This window comes from Macrobrachium rosenbergii, chromosome 55 (assembly GCF_040412425.1).
Source record: "Macrobrachium rosenbergii isolate ZJJX-2024 chromosome 55, ASM4041242v1, whole genome shotgun sequence".
NCBI lineage: Eukaryota > Metazoa > Arthropoda > Malacostraca > Decapoda > Palaemonidae > Macrobrachium > Macrobrachium rosenbergii.
Window position 1 is genome coordinate 62,041,985 of NC_089795.1, and position 7,500 is coordinate 62,049,484.

Below are 7,500 nucleotides of genomic sequence, written 5' to 3' on the forward strand. Positions count from 1 at the left end.
TCCTCCTTTGACTTAACGAATTGGGACTGAGAAACCAAACTGGATTGTACGATGATGCCAAGAGAGAGGGGAATGCGGGCGAACAGGCAGAAACTGACGGCTTTGCGATGGTGTTGAAGTGAAATAATGTTGGAAGTATGAGCTGGTCTGCCGAGAGAAAGCCATTAAATGCAGTCTTATCAAGGCGAACAGTATGCGATGAACCTGAAAGAGTGGCAGATGAAGAATTATAAACTAAACCAGAAATGAACTTGTTGGATAAAAAGCTCTGAAACAGGTTTAAGAGTGGGATGCGTTCATGAAGGGAGTCTGATTAACCGTTTTCGACTTGCCAAGAGCGTTGATACTAGGATTTCTAAAGAGCAACAACAGATATCAGTAACGTAAGACAATAAATCTCAAGAGATTCAAAATAATATAAAGATAAACGAATGCTCACCACGACCAGATCCAAATATCATGAAATTAACAAGGCTCTCAGCTTCTCACTGGTCTTGCCTAGGAGAAAATCCTCGTTGAATGAGTGAGAGCTTTTGTGGACACTGTTGCGCGCTTGAGTGAACCATGTCGTGTAATAATCAGGTTCATGTATCTCTGTTGTTTTCTAGTATGCCACAGCTTCTCCTCCCACTGCTCCTCTTTCTACTTAAGATTTTTTAAGTAATGTTGGTATCTTCTTTGTGAAATACGTTCGATTAATTACTTAAGAGACAATTTCTGAGTTAAGAATAAAAACGATTCTTCCTGTGTGAATAAATGTAATGTAAATGAATATTTGCGATTGATTTCTATATCAGTAACTGCTTGTAACTTTCGTGAATATATTATTCAGCAAAGTTTATAATAAATTAACATAAGATACACGGTGTTCACGAGGTGTATTTGCTGAGCAAATGTATGCCTTGTGCAATCCAGGAGGTCTTTATACTCACGGACATGGGAGATTGCAGTTTCTTGATGGTTTCCAATCAGTGTTTAAAGTGAGAGTCATCAGCAGGGCTTAATTAAAGTAGCAAACTTTAAGAGGGCTCAGTTTGCATATGCATGGGGAGATGTTCTTTGCCAATTCGCCTTTTCACAAACAGAGACCAGTATTCTCTGCCACAGGACACTAAGCACGTGCAGATAGAGTAATTTTTTTTTTATCGAAATCTGTAATTCATACTAAAGGAAAAAGCGTTCCGTCTCTAACTTCACAATCCCTAAGAGTCGTATTCTGCGTCAAGGTCCATTGATAACATACAAAGAAAAGAGTTATTAACCTGCAAAGATCAACATCAGCCACAAAATAATATAACGAATATATTTTTTTGAACTGATTAAATATAGCCTCCAGGGAAATGATAGACCGTGACAGTTTAGCTACAGGCTTTGTGCAAGAGGAAGGAAAACGACTTTATCCTCATTTTACGTACTGTTTGTATTTACGTGGACAAAAGGGTTAGCCATACGTATAAAGACTTTACATATGTACTCATAGAAGAGAGAGAGAGAGAGAGAGAGAGAGAGAGTATATATATATATATATGTATATATATATTTATATATATATATATATATATATATATATATATATATATATATAATATATATATATTATATATAATATATATATATATATATATATATATATATATATATATATATATATATATATATATATATATATATATCTCACACACACGCATGCAGCAGTTTCGAACTCCACTGCTGATGAGGCACATCAGTTATAATTCCACTTGGGTATAAGTTATTCCAGAGGTACTGTGAATTGGATATTAAACGATATTTTAGCCTAATAATTATGAACATAAAATGTATGTGACAAAAATTCACACATATACTCGTATGTATGGTAGGCATTTCATTGAAAATGTAAGGAAGAGTATAGTAAGATTGATAAAGCAAGACCATTGTGTGCTTAGATGAAGAAGAGGGTGCTTGGATCAAGTGTTTAGTATGAAAAAGTTATGTCAAAAGTTTGAAAGTAAAAGGAAAAAGCAGTCTATAGTTTACGTGTATCTAGGGAAAGCTAATGGTGGAATTGGTTGGGAACCAATCTGAGGAGTTCTTAATATAGATGGTTTAAAAATGTGTAGCATAAAGGACTAAATATTTTTGTGATGAAAGTTAATAATCATTTTGATTTTATATGAGGAGGAGTGAATGACTTGGAATAAAAATTGGCTGAGAGAAAAGAGTATTTTTCACTTTAGTTGTTTTATGTCCATATGGGTTAGATGATACAATAATTTCAATAAAGGATGGGATATGCAAGAACTAAGTTATAGGGAAAGTAGATGGATCGCGAATGATTGGGAAATGGCTTATGACTTCAGCTGACATGGTGGTGAATAAGGATAGTTAGGAGAAACAGGAGGGACTAGCAAAAGGGTATGAATGTGTTTGCAAGAAGAGAAAGTTGAGACTAAATGTGAACAAAAGTAATGCTGCGAGGATAAATGGCAACTAAAATGATGTAACAATCAATGTTAGTATGGATGGTAGAAGAATAAAATGGATAGATTTGTATAAGTATTGTGAGCATATATGTTCTGGTTGACGGTAGGATGAGAGAGAAAGTGAGTCACAAAATAGTTTCACCAAAGAATATGGCAGTGTGTGAACAAATGACTACGAAGGAGGTTGGTGTGCCTATTAAAGCCAAGGTTAAGATGCTTTTAGGTATCGTTGAGCGAACGCCATGAAGTGAATTGTGAATGTTGAATGCTGATGCAAAGGATCTTTTTCACCCCATTTCTTTATCCCCCCTTTCATCATGATTACTTTCCACACATTCACCATTGTAACTATGCCGCTCAAATTCTTACCTTTCTTTGTCCGTATGGCCATGTGGCCCACCAGTTGAACGTGATGAACAAGATCCTACCCTGGTCTTTCCGAGAAAAGAAAAAACAAGGTCTTCGATCATTTTTCTGGTACGGTATTGTTTTGCCTTTGGATTGAGAGTATTCACAATGAAAACAAAGGACAAAGTGAAAGCTGTAGAGATGAATTGTTTATGTAGCATTTATGGCGGAAGAAGTACTGAATGCGTGAGAAATATAGAGATTTCCACCAGGGACAAAGGGGTTAGCGCAGGTGATCGACGTGTTTGAGATGTAATGGTTCTGTTATGTTAAAAAGGAGGAGGATAATTGGTTGGTGAAAAGGGTGTGCTTTCGGTAATGTTTAGAGGGACGAGGAGAGGTGATTAGCACTGAGTGGGCATGGGAGCTGTACGCACTTAGACGCGCCTTCTCTTTCTGTGCACCGAATGTTGTGGAAGTGTTCTGTAAAAATGCCTCACCGACGATTAAGCAGTTGACGTATGAATGCTGCAGTGCTCGATGCCTTACCTTGTTTATTTTAAGGATGCCACTCTTTCTAAGGGAAAATACTGTGTTTATAATATATATATGATATTTATATATATATATATATATATATATATATATATATATGTGTATTATATATGTGTATTTATATATATATATATATATATATATATATATATATATATATATATATATATATATATATATATATATATATTTTCAAACACACACAAACACACACACACACACACACACTGCGTGATCCGCTATCCAAATAATTCTGTTGCTTCAGAGACTTGAAAGTGGAATTTTAACATATTAGAAAAGTCGTAAAGGAAACAGAACGAGAGGGAAAGTTATCCTCTGGGATGTTCATAAAATATTTCATATCCTGTTTCTCAGACTGAACCATGATAAGAGGAGTATTTTTGTTTTTCCTTCATTGTTAAAGAATTTTATCGAAAATGAAGGAGACGAATGGCTTTGTCGAAATAAAGCCAGTTTTTTGTAAAAATGAAAAATAAATATAAGTCCTAAAGAGTTTCTGCTTGCAAAAAAGAATAACGCCTAACTCAAATATAATTTCTTGCTGTAACATTTTTCCGTCAGCTTAAAATATTTCTGACAAAGTTGGACCAAAATTCCAGATTGCCTATCACCGACAATGGTTTAACTGCACTAAATTTTAGTTTCATAAAACACCTTGAGGTTTACAGGCTCAAGTTTTCCAAATTATCGGGACAAGCACATTTATGATTCGCATATAAGCAGTTTCTCTCTGTTCATTACTTATTGCGTAAAGCATCATATTTATTCATACACCTAAAGAACCACTACTCCTAGTCAGCTTCTCCAGACTGTGTTGCGGGGAAATTTTATCTGTGCAACATTCTGTTGAGAATCACAAATAGAAGCGGCGTTCCTATTACCAGGATTCCAGGAAGTCGAATCATTATAAGCGCCATTTAGGTACTATGCCACCCATTAAGTATTGAAGTGAAATCGTTAACAATGCTTTTCCAGAGTACCTGCTCACCCTTTTAGAAACAGGAGTTTACTGGGAAAAAGTTTAATAGTGACTGTTCTTTCTCGAAAGGTTACCTTTGACTAGATTTTATATATATATATATATATATATATATATATATATATATATATATATATATATATATATATATATATACTGTATATGTATATTATATATATATATATATATATATATATATATATATATATATATATATATATATATATATATATATATATATATATATATATATATATATATATATATATATATCTTCTCTGAAGAGGAATTTATATATCACTTATTACAACAGAAAATCCATATATATATATATATATATATATATATATATATGTATATATATATGTATATATATATGTATATACAGTATATGTATATATATATGTATATACAGTATATGCATATATATATATATATATATATAATATATATATATATATGTATATATATAAATTATATATAAATGATATATATAAAATATATATATATATATATATATATAAATATATATATATATATATATATATATATATATATATATATATATATATATATATATATATATATATATATATATATAATCACTCGCCTTTTCCGTCGAAAACAGTTTTCTTCAACAGCTTCCACCATTTTTTTCTTTGCTGCAATCAGCATTCACCTTTCACTTCAATAGAGGGGAGCGGGCTTAACAATCCCTACCCCTGTATTAAAACTTTCATCTCTGTGAACACGCATCTTTGTTCGACCCGTTAGAGAGCTTCCACTGCATTCCTTCCTCCATTATTTAGCAGAGCATGCAAATGATGTTAATCTTCCTGCAGTCTTACACCGCCTCAAATGCATAACGAAGTAACTCTTGTAATTAACAGATCTAACGCAGATTATGAAGTGGTGTCGACCGTGGGATATGAACTTGAGCAAAACTAAGATTGTATTCATGAGTTGGGTAACAGTGCACTTCATGAACCCGAATTTTTAACAACTCTTGTTTTGATATTTTTATTTTACAGCAGAGTGAAAATGTATATAATCTAATACGGCCAGTCAGTTAGGTTTTATTTGTAAGCTTCCTTATCTACATATATGATGGTTATCATAACAAATAGTTTCCTTGTCTGGATGCCAGCTATGGTGATTAGAACTAGATCGATGTGGTAAACTATGCTTTTCCCTGTATGGTGGTTGTGCCATCAGTGCACCTCATGGGGTGCACTGTATGCATCACTAGTGGTTCTTTGCAGCGTCTCTTCGGCCCCTAACTGCAACCCCTTCCATTCCTTTTACTGTACCTCCATTCATATCATCTTTATTCCATCTACCTATCCACCCTCCCCAAACAATTATTTCATAGCACAACTGCTTTGAGGTTTTCCTCTTGTTACACCTTTCAAACCTACTTACTGTCGGTTTCCTTTCCAGCGCTGAATGACCTCATAAGGTTCCAGTGCTTGTTTTTTGGCCTAAAAACTCTATTCCATTCCATTCCTAAACTATGCTTTCACTGTATTTCTACAGGAAATTTCCATTTGCACTTTATTGACAGCGCACTGAGTACTCAATAATGGCATTTGATTTGCACGGCTCTGCTACGTTAATATGTAATTATTCATTGTTTTATTAAATATATTTATTCATAAAAACCTGCTTTGCAATTCAGGGTCCTTTTAGCCTTATATCATAATAGTATTTGGTCACATTACATGATGATAATAATAAATCTATTCTGTAACTCACTTCAACATCTCTTCACTAACAGTGTCCATTGTTACTTTGTTGCATCTAGCTTTCATTTGTCACCAAAGCTTCCATTTAATATAAATTTTCCCTTCTTATTGATAATTTCAAACTGTTTTTTCTTCCGGATTCTATAGCTTCTCTTTAGTACCATTAATTAACCCCGCATTATCTTCAGACATCTGACATTTCCCACTCTATTACAATAAATTTTCTTATTGCACAAATTGCACCTTTATCTGTTGCTTTCAGTAAATGAGTCATTACTACAATGATGTATGCTTCTTGAGGAAAAAGTAATGAATGTGCATTTTGCTCGTCTTCAATTTTACTCATTGCTCTATCCAGAAAGGTATTAAGCAACCATGGAGAAGTAACTCAACCTTTTATGAAACCCAAGTTTACAATGAATCAATTTTTCCAATGCCATTTTAAAAGCAAGATATTCATCATCCTGAAAATTGCACTTCTCAACCTATACTTCTACACCATTTTTATCAGTTCTGTCATAGGCTTCCTGTAATTGTGTTATACCTTTTTTTTTTTCCTTTTATTAATGCTTTCCCACATGACTGTCTTATTACAGATACTTGACACACAGATAGTATTATTATCCCAAAACTGCCATTACCTTTCTTACATCAGGGTTGTCTGTTAATTTTCTTACATCTCATTCAGAACCACATAATTTACTTTTCCAGGCATAAGTAATGTTAAGAGCATATAAATGATTACCATTACCCGTGTCACCTTTGCTCTTATATATTGGGATAATAATTTCTCTTTCCAGGACCTTGGAAAATATTGCCTTACCTACATAACCCTTACCCAGTTTTATCAGACACTGAATGACACTACCTTACCAACTCACGTGTGGCCCCATAAACGTCTGGCTTCATTCTTTCCTTACGCCTCTGGATGGTGGTTCTTATTTCCAGAGCTCCCACCATCATTGCTAAAATTTCATCTCGCCACTTCTGCTCTTGCATTATTCTGATCTGCCTCTCTTGTCTCCTCTTTATTTATCAACTCCTTCAAATACGCGGTTCATGTATATGGTAACTGCTACACTTCAGCCACCATCTCTCTCTCTCTCTCTCTCTCTCTCTCTCTCTCTCTCTCTCTCTCTCTCTCTCTCTCTCTCTGTTTAAATCCATTCACACATGCTGGAAATATGCCACAGGAAGGTGCCAATGTAGATGATACTATAGGCTTATCAGACTCCTTCCGGTTCCGCTTTTGTTACTTTTTATCTTCTTTTTATTATTTTACTTCTGTTTCATCCACTTACCTGTCTAGCTTCTTTAACATAACTTGTCATCTGTAATTAAGCATAAATCCTTCAGGCAAGCACAATGAAAGTTTTAATTGTCATTCAGA

At 33.8% G+C, this 7,500-nt stretch overlaps 2 protein-coding genes across 2 annotated transcripts in view; one reads left to right on the forward strand and one right to left on the reverse strand.

Annotated features, from left to right (window-relative positions):
• The window catches only part of LOC136835332 (protein P200-like), a 468,413-nt gene that overhangs the window by 32,261 nt on the left and 428,652 nt on the right, over window positions 1-7,500 (forward strand). The gene's annotated exons all lie outside the window — the stretch shown is intronic.
• The window catches only part of LOC136835333 (junctional adhesion molecule 2A-like), a 208,598-nt gene that overhangs the window by 17,990 nt on the left and 183,108 nt on the right, over window positions 1-7,500 (reverse strand). The window lies entirely within an intron of this gene.